A 16,912-nucleotide genomic window follows, 5' to 3' on the forward strand; every position below is an offset into this window, starting at 1 on the left:
CAAGGAATTGCTTATGTACCTGGGATGCACAAAATAACACGGGAGCCAAGCAGTTCTGCCTCTAGAGGTCGGTATTCACGTGAAAAGCTGGGTGCAAGTGGGATCAATATATATACTGTTACATTCTCCCCCTCTTAATTCCACTTGCACACAAAAAAACACAACAAAACCAATGCTCCTGCATCAGACATCCCAGCAACAAACATCCATGGAAAGTAGAATACCCAGGTACAAGGATAACACACTTCAGAACATTATTACACATTATACACATCACAAAGATCTTGAATTGAAATAGGCATATCATCCTGAGATACACCTCCATCAACCAAAGGTTGTTCATCTAAGAACTTGTGAGGGTGACACAAACCCTACAAAGATGACCTACAAAGTGCCATTTACACTTCACACATTCAATTCAGTATCAGCATGCACAATAACATGCCACATCAACATCATAATACTAAGAAGCCACTTAAAAATAAAAGAGAAGAAAAGTAGGAAAATAGTAGAAGAGGAAGACTCTACATTAACCAACTGTTGTAACACTAAGAACTGAACTTGCCCACTTCCTAGGTCTGCTGGCTGGTGAGGCAAGTGTTTTCTGAGCAGACATATTGTAAATTAGTCTATTCACTGGTCGAATAATCCGACCCACTCTAGACCTACGTGTTGGGCTTCTGTAGGCATAGGGCAGGGGTGGCCAACCAGTTGGAGACCAAGAGCCACATTTTTTACTGTATTACTGCAAAGAGCCACATCATACACATGGGCACACGAACATCACCCATCCCTTCCTCTCTCTTTCTCTCTCTCTCTCTCACACACACACACACACACACACACACACACACACACACACCTCTGCTCAGCCAGATTAATAGTAAATGTCACACACCAACATATTTACTCCTACAGTACTAAGACCACAGGCTGAGGCCAGTCATTTTTAACAATGAACATTGTGTGCACTTACTATGCATGCTGCTTAGTGGGACTCATGGCATTACCAAAAAAAAGCCACACCATACACATGACCGCACATGAACATCGCCCCCTGCTCTCTCTCCCTCACAGACACACACGCTCACGCACCTCTGCTCAGCCAGATTAATAGTAAATGTCACACGCCAACATGAGAGAAATTTACTCCTTCAGTCAGTACTAATACCACAGGCCAGTCATTTACAGCAATCAATATTGTGTGCACTTACTATGCATGTTGCTTAGTGGGACTTCTGACATTCCTTGCCTTGAACAATCCTCTTCAAATCTGCCTTGTATTCCGTCATTGCCACTCGAAGCAGTTCTTTCACATGGGTTTCAGTCAGAACAGAACGATGCTTTGACTTCACGTGTTTCATGGTAGAGAACACAGACTCGCAGACGTATGTTGACCCAAACATTGACAGTATCTTAAGCGCAGCCCGTTTCACATTCGGGTATTTTTACAATGGCACACTATTCCAAAACTCAATGGTGCCTTCCGTCAAAACAGGTTTCAGTTGGTCTTCCTCACGAAGATCGATCATCTCCAACTCAGCCTCAGCCTCATCTGTGACAAGCAGGGCTTTCAAACAGTCCATCTCCGCATTGAATGGGTCGACGAGGAACGTAACCTGTGGCCTTTTCAGTTGTACAGTATATCACGGAACCGGGTTACAAAGCTTTCGTGCAGGTTTTCAATTAGTGTTGCATATCTGGCTCCTTGCTTATTCAGGGAGGCGGGAAGCTTTGAAATGAGCTAATGACAACTGACATATAAGGCAGAATGGCTTGCCATTACGTTCAACAAAAAAGTATAAACTCTCCCACTCTGTTAAAAATGCCCTATGTTCGTCTTCATATTTTCGTTTTGCTGTGCATTTTTTCATTGCCATTTTGAGAGGCTACTTGACACAAGATACACCTTGCCCAAAAACTTAGCGATTATCTCACGCACATGCGCATTTGACATGACCTGAAAATACCGTAATATACCCAAGCAAAGCGAAGATGCATTTGACGAAAATACCATACTGAACTCAAGCAAAGCGCACACGCACATTAAAAAAACCCCACAAACTTCGATATGAACGTAAGAGCCGCATGACACCGGGCAAAGAGCCGCATGCAGCTCGCAAGCCGCGGGTTGGCCACCCAAGGCATAGGGGAATGTAGGGGCATGGTGTGTCTGTGTGGTACAGTGGTGCCCAGACTAACACTGTCAACTGCACTGGCACTCGCATCAGAATCACAGGTCTCCTGGTCTGGCACTGCACTGGCAATTTCAGCACTGTTGGTCAGAGAGTTATTGTCTACTGTCAGCTCAGCCATACCAGGGGTTTCTGAATATGGAATATGGTCAGGGCTCTCGAAGCCAGGCTCTTCAAAAGGACTGTGAGATACCCATTCATTTGTTAGGACAGTTTTGTCTACGCACTCAGTGCTGGTTGGAGGAAAACATGGTGTTGTCATCACACTCAACACTACAGGAGGAATCCAAAGATACACTCTCACTCTCTGCCTCAGTCATGACAGGGAGAAAATTCACACACAGGAGCATGTTACGATGAACGACTTTAGTCTGTCCAGTTACTGGGTTGAGAATTTTGAAAATATGAGTCTTTGGATCAGTGTCAGTTACAGTGTAAACAACATTTTCCCACCTGTCTGCCAACTTCTTTCAGGCTCTCTCACCCTTGTTAGCAAGCAGCACCCTGTCACCGCACACAATCTGGCCACCCTTCACCTGCCGGTTGTAGACTTGAGCTTGGTGTTTCTGGTCTCTACTGGTGTTCTCCTCAACAAGGAGCATGGCCTCACAGTGGTCTTTGTGGAGGGATTCTACAAACTTGTGGTAGGCAACTTCACCATCTTCCCACAGTACAGACTTAAACAAGGCATCCACTGGTAAGAGAGGGACACGGCCAAACATAAGGTAAAATGGGGGAAAGCCAGTTATTTCATGGACAGTGCAATTATACATAAAAGCCAGTGTATGCAACATTTGCGGCCAAGACTGTTTCTCTCTAGGCAGGAGTGCTCTGATCATGTTGCCTAGTGTGCAGTTGAACCTCTCAGCAAGGCCATTGCCCATGGGGTGATAGGCAGTTGTGTGTGACTTCTTCACCCCTGAGATCTGAAGCAGGGCAGCTATCAATTCACTTTCGAATTTCAACCCTTGGTCCGAGTGAATGCATTCAGGAAAACCATAGAAACAGAAAAAATTGCCCCACAGCTTCCGAGCCACCTGTCTTGCCATCTGGTCTGAGCAGCGGAATGCATGGGACAGTTTTGTATAGTGATCTGTCACCACTAAGACATCACCAGGTCTGTTCTTCGAATCCTCTGCTGTCCAAAAATCAATGCAGACTAACTGAAGTGGCGCTGTTGTCTTGACACTCTCGAGAGGAGCATGACCCTCTGGCTCTGGTGTTTTGCTCACCTCACATCTGGTGCAGCACTTCACATGGTCCCCAATGTCCCTCTCCATGCTGGCCCAGTAAAACCTCTGCTTGACCAGGTGCAGTGTCCGAAGTTGACCCTGGTGTCCAGCATCCTCATGGCAGCCTCGGAGGACATCAGACCGGAGGGACTTGGGAACTACATATTGAAATTTCTTTCTGCCAGTAGCTGGGTCTTTAGCCACTCTGTATAAGATCTCATCCATTATAGACAACTTCTGCCACTGCTTAAGAAGTCTCAGTGTGGTCCATGTCTCTTGAGTGCGTTCACACCTGGAGGGTCGCCGTCTCTGTCCAACATAAAAAATGACACGGGCAAGGTCAGCATCACCACGCTGTCTGTCTACAAGCTCACGTGCAGAAAAGGACGGCAGTGCACTCTGACCAATGTCAGTGAGACTCTGAACGTGGTGGGCTAAGGGAACGGATCTCACTCTGGCAGCAGTTTCCCAGTCTGTGTGGCTACTCATAACTGCGGCAACGTCTACAGCAGACATTAAGGAAACAGCAGGGTGGTGATCATGTGACCTCACAGACATGCCAACGAGTTGAGTTGCTAGACAGGCTGTAGACTGACGGAACACATCCTGTAATTCAGGGCAAATTTCTCACAGACTGCCCACTTCAAAGCAAAAAACTTGAGATGGTGGGCAGGATACATGCTCTAGGCTTTACTTAAAGTCTTGCTTGCAAAGGCTATAGGGCGAGCCCGGTCTTCTCCAGGCAAAACTTGTGATAAAACAGCACCCAGGCCATTGGTAGAGGCATCAGTAGCCAAAATAAAAGGTCTGGAAAAGTCAGGGTGTGCCAACACCACATTAGCAAGAAGTGCATCTTTAAGCTTATGCAAGGCCTGCTCGCAGTCAGAGGTCCAATCAGCTGCTGTCAATTGCCTTGACACAGGAACCTTCTTTCTCCTGCCAGCTCTGTGTACTCTCACCTGTTTATGCCCAGCTGTGAGGTGAAAAAGTGGCTTGGCTATGGTGGAGCAGTTCTCAATGAAACACTGATATCTTCTTGACATCAGGAGTCAGCCCATCAGCTTTCATTAGATCTGCTCTGACAACATTTTGCCACTTTGGATGGGTCAGTGGAAATCCCTTGACTGTCAATGACATGGCCAAGGGACCTTACAGAGCATCGGAGAAAAAAAACATTTCTTAGGTGAGAGTTTCAGGTTGTGTGCACACAGCCTCTGAAAAATCATCTCAAGTCTTTTTAGAGCCTCGTCTTCAGTTGGGGCAAATGTCAAGAGATCATCAAGATAGCATAGCAAACTCATGAAATTCTGATCGCCAAAAATCTTCATCATCATTCTCATGAAACTGGCTGGGCTATTGCAGAGGCCTTGTGGGAGCCTGTTATACTCATGTAGGCCAACAGGAGAAGCGAAAGCTGTGTACTTTTTGTCATCCTCATGGAGGGGAATGTTATAAAATCCTGAGGTTAAGTCCATTGTGCTAAAAAACACATTGGCACCTAGTGCAGCGAGGCTGTCTTCTTGGTGGGGCAGCGGGTGCACATCTTTGACTGTACGCACATTCAGCCACCGAAAGTCTGTACACAGCCTCAAATCTCCATTTTTCTTCCATACTAGGACGAGTGGGGATGCAAATTCACTCGAGGACTTTCTAATTATCCCCCTCTCTTCCATCTCGTTAAGAACAACTCTGAGTTTCTCATAGTCAGCAGGGGGAACTCGTCTGTATGGCAGCCGGAATGGCTTGTTATCTACTAAATGGATGCGGTGAACAAAATCCTTAACTTTGCCGCAGTCTAAGCTGTGTTTGGAAAAGATGTCTGAATATGCCACTGCAAGCTTACATAACTCATGTTTCCCAGTGTCAGACACTTCACAAGAGTCAATGTCTAAATCTGTCAGGCCATGCTGGTTCAACATGTCTGCAACGTTGGCACCTGGCGTTTGTGTGTTGCTCTTAGTCCACTGGCTATTAGCTGTAAGATGAAGGGGCTCACAGTCTAACATGTCTTCCAAAGCCAGACAGGGATGCACATCAGCTATTTTGGCATTTCTCCTAAGAACAACAGGCTTATCAGTTGGATTCATTATTTTCATGGGAACCCACCCATCCCCCCACAATGGCGTAACTACACGTCCCACTAAAATGTTTCTTGGGACTGCATGAGATGTGGTGGGCTCAACCATAACTGTGCAGCCTGGTGGGCCGCGTGAGTTCTCTGGCAGCTTACCCCAGACAAGATGTTTGTGGCCTGGTAGAAGAGTAACGGCTTGGCGGAGCTTCACTGTACCCACTTTGTCAGGCATGTCATCCCCTGTCCACTGGTGAACACCAGTGAGCATGGCAACAAAGTCGTCTTGGGCCCCTCTGCCATCTGAACTACAGTGGGTAGAAACAACTTTCCAATACATGTCACTGTCTTTGAGTTTGTGGGACAAAAATTTAATCACATTTGTGCCAATGATCAACTCGTCAATCTGTCCAGGCACTACTAGAGTGGGCACGATAACAGTACATCCATAAAGTTCAAGCTGAAGGTCACAGACTCTCTTCGGATAGACAAGCTTTCCACCGCAGCCCACCAAGACAATGTCAGTGTTAGACTTTGCATCATGTTCCAATGAACCGGTCTCTGTTAATTTTCTCTCAACGTCCTCATTAGTCGTGCATGCCATAGATCCAGTATCAAGCATAGCTCTCACAGGGGTTGCTCCATTTATAACTACAGGGGTATAAAACAGACTGTCACTTGTGTGTAAACATGATGTGTTTTGCATGATGACTGTGGCAGTGTTTGGGAATGATTGCTTAACTGACTCAAATATGGCTTTTAAATCATAAGAATGATTGAGGGATGCATTAGAAACGCCCACACCACCCCTCTCAAAATGCATGCTATCTAGTTTGACTGAGGGGAGAATGGAGGCACATTGGCTGGGGCTGGTTGAGAAGCTGATGGGCAGGACTGTTGTGTGAGACCAGGCTTGTGACAGCCAAAACACAGGCGGTGGGTTCTACAGTGCTCAGCTGTGGTGTGAGATCCCTCACCACAAACACAACATTTGCTGCGGTCCATTCTGCCACGTGCAGTACTGTGGGGTTTAGCAGCATGGAGGGCATTGAGACTTTCCAGGACTTTACTAAGCATATCAGCCATTTTGTCCACACTCGCCTGTGCAGTGAGCCCAGAGTCATCAGAACTGCGTGGCTGCTCTACCCTCTGCTTGCAGGACTGCAGAGCACACTCTGTCTCAATCAGACTGTAGCCCTGTTCACTATAATGGGAGAGTACAGTATTCTGCTGCAGACAGTTGACTTCTCTGCACCTGGTCTTGATCTCACTCTGATGCTCATCAATCCTGTCCTGAACCTCTTTAGCTGTCCACTGTTCAACAAGCTTACTCTTGAACACCATGGCAAGAGACTGATCAGGGCAGTGGCGCACAAACATCATTGCTACTTCTTTGTTAATGTCTCCCATACTCTTACCCTGGCACCTCAGACACTCGTCGGCTACATCAGCTGCCTTGTTAAGACGGACCCAGTAGTCAAGAGCCCCCTCCCGTTGTTTGGGCAAGGTACTGTAAAAGTCTGCAAGTGGCATGCATGAGTATGAGACATCACTGAAGTGTTGTTTTAGAATGGCATAAATGATTTCAGGTTGCTGGACTGCATTGCGAGAGGGGTCACTCCTCAGGGCTATCTTGACCACATCTTTAGCTCTGCCCATCAGTTTACTTAGTATCTCATCTGCTCTGTCTGCAACAGCGACTTTTTTCTTTTTCAGAAATGTTTCCATGAGGTCTGCCCATTCACTCTCAGTACACTTATCAGTGGCATCACCATGGAATGTGGGTGGGTCCTTAACTTCTGACTTAAGCACCACATTAAGCTGAGACATATCCACTGTAGCAATCTGGGTCTGGGGGCTACCTCTGTCATCTGTGTGTTGTGTGTGTGCTTGTGAGTCATTGTGTCTATCAGACAGCAGACAGGCCGTGACCGTGTCACCTATGTGTTTACGTAATTCAGTGATCATAAGACCTAAGTGTTTAAGTGTATTCTCTGTCTCAGAGGGAGGACTGATAGGAGTGGAGGTGATGGGAGCCTGGGCATTACTAGGAATAGGAAACAAAATACTACCCCTGCATGCACCATCACTATGCATGTTATCAGTGCCCACTAGATCTATGGGGCCAGGCGGTGCAGCTAACTGCTCAGGACAACTGGTCTGTGCCCTCCCACGTCCTATGCCAAGAGGCACATACACCCTCCCTGCCCGCGTAAGATCACTAGCCCACCCACCACCTACTCTGTCACTATCGTCCATACTACAAACTGAGCGAGAGAGAAGAGAAGAAAAGAAGAGAAGAAATGAACAAATGGAAGTGGCTTAAAATACAAAAGAATACACACAAAAAGACCAACAGTTTGTTCAAACTATCCTACTATATAATGACGAGTTATCACCGGTTACTTTTACACTCGCGTCATGCAAAAGTGAGCAGCTAATCTGCATCTTTACGTGGCTAGTCAAAACTACCGTTGCGTTGTGCAAACCAGCTCGCATCCGCGATCCCGCTGACAAAATTCACTGCGTTGTCCCACGACGAACAGCAAATGCTGAAGAGATGAAGTCTCAGATCACGGCACCATTGTAACCCCTCATAAAATCTGCGTTGTGAAGTGCTTGAAGGACGAGGAAACGTGGGACAGTGCAGCAAACTTTATTTACCCTGCGATGCACAAAATAACACGGGAGGTCAGCAGGGCAGCGCAGGCTTGCATGCACAAAAGAAAGCTAGCGTGGGGAGAAATAACGAATTAGCTGTACACATGTGTGCTCTGTAAACTCCGACATAACATGCTCAAATTGACATTAAAAATAATATAACATACACTGACAATGACTACAAGTGTTCAGACACAATCTACATCAATGAGTGTTGATTTAGAATGTTAACACGAGCATGAATATTTAATTACATTCGGAGCGCTGTTTACATAGAACTTACCACTCGCTCACTCTCCAGGAACTGTGAGAGAGAGCCAAGCGGTTCTGCCTCTAGAGGTCGGTATTCACGTGAAAAGCTGGGTGCAAGTGGGCTCAATATATATACTATTACATTTGCATTGCAGTCGCACTGAAAGAAAAAAGATGTAAAAGCTATTTCATAAGGACTTTGAAGTATTTTAGATGGCAATAATATTGTAGTGTGCTGGGGTGAATGGATGGAAGAAGAAACCCATTATAAACAGACATTCAAGTACAATTAAAAATAGTATAAGAATAGGAAAAACTAAAATAGAACAAGTGTTGTCAAAACAAACAAACCTTGCCCAGCAGTCTGGCCTATTCACCTTATAAGGTGACTCCGCGACCTTCAGTTTGACATTTGAAGGTCAACATTCATGGTGCTAAATGAAAGCCCATATGGGCTTATCTATATGTTGATAATGGTAATATCTCTCAATCATCAGCAGTCAGGTTATAGTCCTATGAAAATCCATGACCTTGAGTTTGGCAATTAAAGTCATTCAAGGTCAAAGGTCATGGTGGCAACTGAAAGCCCATATAAGAAGTCCCATATGTTGATAATGGTAAACATCTGTCTGTCTTGAACCGTTTCACAGTTATGTGCCTCTGAAAATCCGTGATCCTGCATATGATCTTTCAAGTCAAGTCAAGTCAAGTCAACTTTATTGTCAAATATGCTATACATGCTCGACATACAGCACAGATGAAATTTCAGTCCTCTCTGACCCATGGTGCAAACAGGCAATGCAATAAATAAAAATAGAATAATCGAAAAAAACAAACAACAATATAAACAGTATAAACACTCTAGATAGGAACTAGACATAGACTAAATACTCAAACAAACAATATAAACAGTATAAACACTAGATAAACAAGACATAAACACTCAGACAATATAAACAGTATAAACACTAGATAATAACTACACACAGGCTAAACACTCAAACAGACAATATAAACAGTATAAACACTCTAGATATGAACTAGACGTAGACTAAACACACACACACACACACACACACACACACAAATTGGTTCAAATAACCAAACAGTCAAGGGCACTTGAGGTATAGCAGGTAAACATGAAACATGAAATAAGCAGTATAAACAAACTAGCAGCTGTTAAGATGAGGTAGTGCGGAATAGTGCAAATGAACGAGGTAAAGTGAGATGTGTGGTGCCTGAGTTCAGTATGTTAATGAACGATGAGATGTATGTATGTATGTATGTATGTGTGTGTGTGTGTGTGTGTGTGTGTGTGTGTGTGTTGGGGGGGAAACTGTGAGGATGACATGTCAGATGCTGAAGGGAGGTGTGTGAGCAGAATCTGTGGCAGGGGGCAGAGGGGGGAGGAGGGGCAGAACAGGGAGGGAGTTGAGCCTCCTGACTGCCTGGTGAAAGAAACTGTTCTTGAGCCTGCTGGTTTTGGCCCGGAGACTCCGCAGTCTCCTCCCCAACGGCAGCAGGCTGAAAAGGCTGTGAGATGGGTGGGTGGGGTCACCTGCAATCCTGATGGCTTTGCGGATGAGGCGGGAGTTATAAATATCCATTAGAGAAGGGAGAGAGACACCAATGATCCTCTCAGCTGCTCTCACGATGCGCTGCAGAGACTTGCAGCAGGACACGGTGCAGGCGCTGTACCACACAGTGATGCAGCTGGTCAGAATGTTCTCGTTGGTGCCTCTGTAGAAAGTGTGCATGATGGGGGCCGGGGCTCTTGCTCTCCTCAGTTTGCAGAGGAAGTACAGATGCTGTTGGGCTTTTTTGGCCAGTGATGTGGTGTTGTTGCTCCAGGACAGGTCTTCAGAGATGTGCACACCCAGAAACTTGGTGCTGCTCACCCTCTCCACTGCAGCACCATTGATAGATAGTGGAGCATGCTGGGTGTGCTCTCTCCTGAAGTCCAGAACAATCTCCTTCATCTTCTCCACGTTCAGATGGAGACTGTTGTCCTTGCACCACATGGCCAAGCGGCTTACCTCACTCCTGTAGATTGTCTCATTGCCATTGTTGATGAGACCCACCACAGTCATGTCATCCGCAAACTTAATGAAGAGATTAGAGCTGGATGTTGGTGTGCAGTCGTGGGTCAGCAAAGTGAAGAGGAGGGGGCTTAGCACACATCCTTGGGGGGCCCCTGTGTTCAGTGTGATGGTGCTGGAGGAGTTGCTGCCGACCCGTACAGTCTGTGGTCTCCCCGTCAGGAAGTCCAGCAGCCAGTTGCACAGGGAGGTGTTGAGTCCCAGCTGGTCCAGTTTATGAATGAGCTGCTGAGGAATGATTGTGTTGAATGCTGAGCTAAAGTTTATGAACAGCATTCTGACATACGAGTCTTTTATCTCCAGGTGGGTGAGGGCTGAGTGGAGGGCAGTGGAGATGGCGTCATCGGTCGAACGGTTGGACTGATATGCAAACTGGAAAGGATCCAGGGCGGGGGGGAGGGCAGACTTGATATGCCTCATGACCAGCCGCTCGAAGCACTTCATGAGGATGGGAGTGAGTGCGACAGGGTGGTAGTCACTGAAGCAGGAGGGAGACGGCTTCTTCATGACCGGGATGATGATGGTGGTTTTGAGGCACGTGGGGACAACAGCCTGGCTCAATGAGATGATGTTGAAGATGTCTGTAAAGACATCTGTGAGCTCCTCAGCACAGTCTCTCAGGACACGACCAGGAATGTTATCAGGACCCGGGGCTTTTCATGCATTTGTCATCCTGAGAGCTCTCCTCACGCTGTCTGGGAACAGCATCAACACCTGGTCGCTGGGAGGTGGTGGGGTCTTCTGTGCCGTGGTGCTGTTGTCTGCCTCAAAGCGAGCGGAGAAGTTGTTCAACTGATTCAGCAGAGACATGGAGTTGTCACAGGTCTGTGGCGAGGGCTTGTAGTCTGTGATGGTCTGAATCCCCCGCCACAGGTTCCTGGTGTCTCTGCTGTCATTGAAATGGTCATGGTGCCAAATGAAAGCCCATACATGACTTCCTACAAGTCGTTAATATGAAGTATCTCTCCATCTTGAACCATTTCCCAGTCATGAGCCTCTGAAAACCTGTGGCCTTGATCCCTGACATTTGACCCCCAGCCGCTAAGAAAACTATGAGTTACCCCATCATGTAGCATATCAATGGAAACAGAATTGAAATATGAACATTTTGGATTTGGTTTCAAGTAAATATGATGAATATGAAGGAAGATATCACAAAAAAAGACCTTTTTGGGTCACCATGACCCTCAAAAGGTTGGAGGTTCTATTTGAGACCGATGCCTATCTATCCTGGAAGTTTCAGGAAGTTTGGTCCAGCCGTTTTCCTATAATGTTGCTAACAAAAAAAAACAAAGAAACCTGACCGAAAACAATACCTCGCCACGCTTACTCCGCAGTGAGTGAGGTAATAAGAGATAAAATACAAGCATAAAAGTTACAGTGCAGAGCAAAGAATTAATCAAAAGCCTCAAATTTGATTTAATAAAAGACAGCGGCAAAGAAGAAAATATTCAGCCTTGATTTAAAAGGACTAAGCTGCAGCAGACACAAAGTACGGTACTTTGTACTTATTAATGTGGGACATATGCTCAGTATAACATGGATTTATCACAAAAAGACATGCATGTATTTATTATTCTGAAAACCCACCAACCAACTGATCTGTCACATTTTAATTGTGCAACAGTAATGATGTAACTAACAGCACGGCCAGGGGCTTAGCCAGGATTGGGAAGGTTGGGAGTGTTTTTCTGAAAGTAGGGAGTGTAACTTGGTCATATTTCAATATGAACATTTTGAAAATTTCATCTTTTTTGGTGCAATCTGATGACTTCTGGAGCTGCAACTGACATTGACCAGAACTTTACAAATCACTGTAATTATCAATAAAATCTTTTACAAATTCCTGCAATAAAAGCAAAAACCTTAAATTATAATTTCTAGTGCACTTAAAACAAAAAACATAATACAAATTTCTGCAGTCAAGTCCTATTACACAGAATATATCTTTATACAACACAGATAAATGAGATTCAGCCAACTCTGAAGATTAATATTATGAAACACACAACTGATAGATACCTTTAACAAGTTTTGCTTTTATGAAATATACATAATGCAAATGTTACATCACAACATGTTAGGAATCATTTTGATTGTTAAAAAGTACAACAAACAGGAGTTAAAAATAAGTGAAATTAAGTTACAAATGAAAGGAAATTTTCCTGTACTTACTACATAGTTAGTTGAAATGTAAATACTGCAAACAATACAAAAAATTCAATAATAATGGTAGTTTAAGATGATGTAAATGTTGGCGAAAGAGAAACCAATCGAAACCGAAAGAGTGAAAGTGATTATCATGCCGTTACCATGGGAACAGTCTTTTATGAATGCAGAAGTGGGCTCTCAGCGCACCAAGTCCAGTGTGACTGAGGAAAGTGACAAGTCTTATGTTTTATAAAAATTTAGGTAATTTAAAAACTATTATTTGGCAGTGGGCACATAGGAAAGTATATAGGACTCTTCTGTCAGTATACAGGACTGTGCTGAGTGTGTGACTGGGTACATCAGCACATGTGTCTGTAACATTGTGCCCACCATACAGATCAGGAAGTTCCCCAACCAAAAGCCCTGGGTAAACAGTCAGGTACAACTGAGGAAAGTCTTTACAGCGGCCAAGAGGCAGTACAGAGAGAAGCTGGATGGCTTCTATTCTACTGCTGACCCCGGGCGAAGGTGGCAAGGCCTGCAGCACATCACAGACTACAGGACCACCACCAGCTCCACAGACAGCCTGCCGGATGACCTCAACACTTTCTACACCCGCTTTGAGACCACCAGCTACAGCACAGAGAGGAGGCACACACACACCTGGGCCACCCAACCCCCCACCAACAGTCTCATCAGGCCAAGTACACAAAGCTCTGAGGAGGATCAACCCCAGGAAGGCAGCAGGACCAGACAACATCCCTGGGTGGGCCCTCAGAGTATGTGCCAATGAGCTGGCTGATGTTTTCACCACCATCTTCAACCTTTCCCTCAGCCAGAGCACCATTCCCTCCTGCTTCAAGACCACAACCATCATCCCTTTTCCCAAGAAGAGCCCACCCACCTGCCTGAATGATTACAGGCCAATAGCACTCACTCCAATCATCTCAAAGTGCTTTGAGAGAGTGGTACTGGCCCACATTCAGAACAGTATACCAGAAACCCTGGACCCCCTGCAGTATGCCTACAGGCCCAACAGGTCCACCTCAGATGTCATAGCTGCTGCCCTCCATTATGCCCTCTCCCACCTGGAAAACAAAGACTCTTACATCAGCATGCTCTTTGTTGACTACAGCTCAGCCGTCAACACGGTCATCCCCCACAAACTCATCCATAAACTATCCACACTTGGTTTGCACTCCACCCTCTGTGACTGGCTCATTAACGTCCTGACTGGCAGGCCTCAGACTGTCAGGCTTGGCAATAGGACTTCATTCAGCATCATCACAAACATTGGCACCCCACAGGGATGCATCCTCAGCCCCATCCTCTACACTCTGTTCACCCATGACTGTGTTGCCTCCCACAAGGACATCATCATCCTGAAGTCCGCAGACGACACCACAGTGATAGGATGCATCACTGGTAGTGACAAAACGGCCTACAGGAGGGAGGTGGCCAGTCTGGTGTCATGGTGTAAGGACAACAACCTCACCCTCAACACAGACAAGATGAAGAAGATGATAGTGGACATGAGGAAGGAGAGGAGACCTCATCGGCCACTGTTCATCCAGGAGTTTGAGGTGGAGAGGGTGAGCAGCTTCAAATACCTGGGTGTTCACATCAGTGAGGACCTCACGTGGACAAATAACACCACACAGCTGGTTAGGAAGACTCAACAGCAGCTGTACTTTCTGAGGAGGCTGAGGAAGTTTGGTATGTCACCAAAGATCCTCAGCAACTTTTACAGCTGCGTGATAGAGAGCATTCTGACCAACTGCATCACTGTGTGGTACAGCAGCACTACAACAATGGACCCCAAACGCCTGCAGAGGGTGGTGAAGACTGCTGAGAGGATCACCAAAACTCCACTGCCCTCTCTGCAGAGCATCTACCACCACAGAGTCCACAGGAGAGCTGCCTCCATCCTCAAAGACTCCACCCACCCCCAGCATGGACTGTTCATACTCCTAGCCTCAGGCCGGAGGTACAGAAGTTTGAAATGTAAGACTGTCAGACTAAAGGACTCTTTCTTTCCCACCGCCATCAGACACCTGAACAGCTGACAGGAGTCTATAACCATGGATTACCTCCCTGTAAACTGTCCTTGACTGTTTACATCTGTTTGCACATTACTGCCATTTTGCTGCCATTTCCTTGACTATTTACATTTGGTTACATTGTTTGCACAGTCGCACATTACTGCCCTTCTGCTGCTACATCTGATCATTACCTTATTTTTGTATTACGCTACCTATTTTGTAATACATTTAACCTTTATTTTGTACTACACTGGGTGTTTTTGTTGCTTTTGCTTTTATTTTTGCACTATATTGCCTTACTTTGTATTACTTCTTCCATCTATTTATTTATTTGTAATTGGCATTCATAGTGGACAGCAAATTAAGAATTTCATTGTGCAAGTGGACATATCCTTACTGTGCATATGACAAAACACTTTGAACTTGAACTTAAAGTTTCTGTCAATATTTTATCATGCTTGTATGATAAACTCAAAGATATTTATCTCAATACATGACTTACTCATTCTAAACCTGCCGAGCTTTGCCGGCAAAGCTCTCAAAACTCATAGTACTTTGCTTCCATTCAAGCCTCATTTCAAAGTCTGACCAATAAGAACTCTACATTTTTGGCGGTAAATTTGATTTTCTTGATTTAACTTCCATATAGGCAGCACGGTGGTGTAGTGGTTAGCGCTGTCGCCTCACAGCAAGAAGGTCCGGGTTTGAGCCCCGTGGCCAGCAAGGGCCTTTCTGTGCGGAGTTTGCATATTCTCCCCGTGGGTTTCCTCCGGGTGTTCCAGTTTCTTCCACAGTCCAAAGACATGCAGTTTAGGTTAACTGGTGACTCTAAATTGACCGTAGGTGTGAGTGTGAATAGTTGTCTGTGTCTGTGTGTCAGCCCTGTGATGACCTGGCGACTTGTTCAGGGTGTACCCCACCTTTCGCCCGTAGTCAGCTGGGATAGGCTCCAGCTTGCGTGCGACCCTGTAGAACAGGATAAAGCGGCTAGAGATAATGAGATGAGATGAACTTCCATATATGGAAAGCACGCACATCGGGCACGCCCCAGGAAACCGCTGACCATTGACAAAATGTCCACAGAAATGCAAAAAATTACTTCACAAAGCAACAAAATTTCACAAAATTTCAGTTTGCACAGGTTAGTATAAAATTTAATAGCCCATGCTTGGGGATTTATGGCCATGTTTTTTGAGAATTAGCCGTGTAAAACAAGGCTGCACGGCTTGCTAGCTAAGCCTACGTATGAGCGCGGCGGAGTAGAGCAGCGGCTACAGTTATCAACAGTCCATAATTATTGACACCTTTTCAGATTTACCAATAAAACAAACAAACAAACAATCTTATAAGGTGACTTTCAGTTCCAACAGTTATTGGTTAATTAACCAACCGGAAGACTCCCACTGCCCTTTGATCTTGTCGTCTGAGGACAGCTTGTTACCCGAGATGGAATTTTTTTTTTCAGTACGATCAGCAATTTGAGGAAAACCTGGACGTTATCATAACAGGTAAGCATAGTGGAAAGATCATGGACATGCTTTTACTGATCAAATTCACAGATATTTCATGATCTCCTTGTCGAAACCTACTTTGTTTCTTATTCTTTCATTTGACAGTCACCATTTTGTATCTAAACGCATGTTTGAGAAGTCACATAAGGTGTCGATAATAGTGATCACTTTCACCAGTGTCCACCATTATCGACACCCTGTGGAATTAAGTGACATTTACAACTGTTATGGATGGATCTTTGTGCAACATTGTTGAAGTAGATGAAGTACTTTAAAAGAATAAAAGTGCTGCGATTTATAATTTTTTTTTTCTGATCCATAACAGAATGGGATGTTTAGAGAGTATTTGGAATCCTATTGCAATAAATAGAATTAGACCAGAATTAAAGTCCTAGCATTAAAAAAAAAATGCATGCTTGGAATATGAAGATTTTTCTTTTCCATTCAGAATTTTTTTTTTAAGTTTGTTGTAAATATGTACTACATATTACAATATCAGCAGACATTTAGTTTGAGGAATGACATGCGACCTTTGACCTGGATTTTCATGTCGTTACAATGTTAATTGCCTGGAGACATTTATTGGTAAACTACAAAACTAGAAATTAACACAAACAACAAATGATTAACAAAACGTGACCGACGAAAATACTTAGAAAGTAGAACAAAAAGGGTAACGCTTCATATTAAGGTCCTTG

The sequence above is a fragment of the Neoarius graeffei genome, chromosome 18 (genome assembly GCF_027579695.1).
Source record: "Neoarius graeffei isolate fNeoGra1 chromosome 18, fNeoGra1.pri, whole genome shotgun sequence".
NCBI lineage: Eukaryota > Metazoa > Chordata > Actinopteri > Siluriformes > Ariidae > Neoarius > Neoarius graeffei.